This window comes from Dioscorea cayenensis, chromosome 7, assembly GCF_009730915.1.
Source record: "Dioscorea cayenensis subsp. rotundata cultivar TDr96_F1 chromosome 7, TDr96_F1_v2_PseudoChromosome.rev07_lg8_w22 25.fasta, whole genome shotgun sequence".
Classification (NCBI taxonomy): domain Eukaryota; kingdom Viridiplantae; phylum Streptophyta; class Magnoliopsida; order Dioscoreales; family Dioscoreaceae; genus Dioscorea; species Dioscorea cayenensis.
Genome location: NC_052477.1, coordinates 9,260,765 through 9,261,766, shown reverse-complemented (window position 1 = coordinate 9,261,766; position 1,002 = coordinate 9,260,765). Strand labels below are relative to the sequence as shown.

Sequence of the window (1,002 nt, the reverse complement as noted above, 5' to 3'; positions counted from 1 at the left end):
TACACTTAGAAGAAAAGGGAAAGAACCTGTGCAAAAATAGTCTAATCTAGCTGATTTGGAAGTAGAGGAATATGAAAACATGGCAGAACAGAATGACCAGCAGCGGATATTATCCGATTATGCTAGACCTTCAGTATTTGGGACACAATCGAGCATTGTGCGTCCCCCAATTATAGCTCAGAACTTCGAGCTGAAGCCGGCATTCATCCACATGTTGTAGCAATCCGCACAGTTTAATGGTTTAGCCGATGAGAATCTGAACAGTCATATAGAGAACTTTCTCAAGGTGTGCGACATGATTAAGATAAACAGGGTAACGAATGATGCCATCAAGTTGAGAGCCTTCCCATTTTCTTTGAAAGGGAGAGCGAAGTAGTGCGCACACTAATTACCTAGAGCATAAATTACAACATGGGAGAAGATGGTAGAAGCTTTTCTTGCCAGTTATTTCCCTCCTAGAAAATCTGCAAAGCTTAGGAATGAGATCTCATCCTTTGTACAATTGAAATTGGAGTCTCTATTTGAGACGTGGGAAAGATTCAAGGAGCTCCTGAGAAAGTGCCCGCAATATGGATTCCCGGAGTGGATAATTGTTCAGATATTTTACAACGGTTTAAATTTGAGTACAAGGCAACTCTTGGATGCGGCAGCAAGAGGTACCGTAGGTAGCAAGACCACCGGTGAGGCTCGTCAACTAATTGAAGAAATGGGGTTAAACAACTACCAATGGAATGCTATGGAGAAGAAAAAGATGGCCGGCCTCCATGAGATAGGTGCAGTAACCTCATTGATGGCTTAAGTGGAGAAGAAAAAGGTGGCCGTCTAGAATTGGGTATCCACACTAGCATGTGGAATTTCCACATGCCCATGTGAATTTCCATGAAAATGAATTTCCACACTTCCAAATTATGTATTTGCTTGAACACAATGAAGGTCTTTGAGCACAACTTATGTCTCCTTGTTTGTTCACTCCAAGATTTCATCAACAAAATGCATCCACGA

The 1,002-nt window shown here is 41.8% G+C and overlaps 1 non-coding gene across 1 annotated transcript; it reads right to left on the bottom strand.

Annotated features, from left to right (window-relative positions):
* Window positions 1–469: 469 nt before the first annotated feature.
* LOC120266267 lies at window positions 470–576 on the bottom strand. Its single transcript, XR_005538109.1, has one exon. It is a non-coding gene; the product is annotated as a small nucleolar RNA R71 (small nucleolar RNA).
* Window positions 577–1,002: the final 426 nt, after the last annotated feature.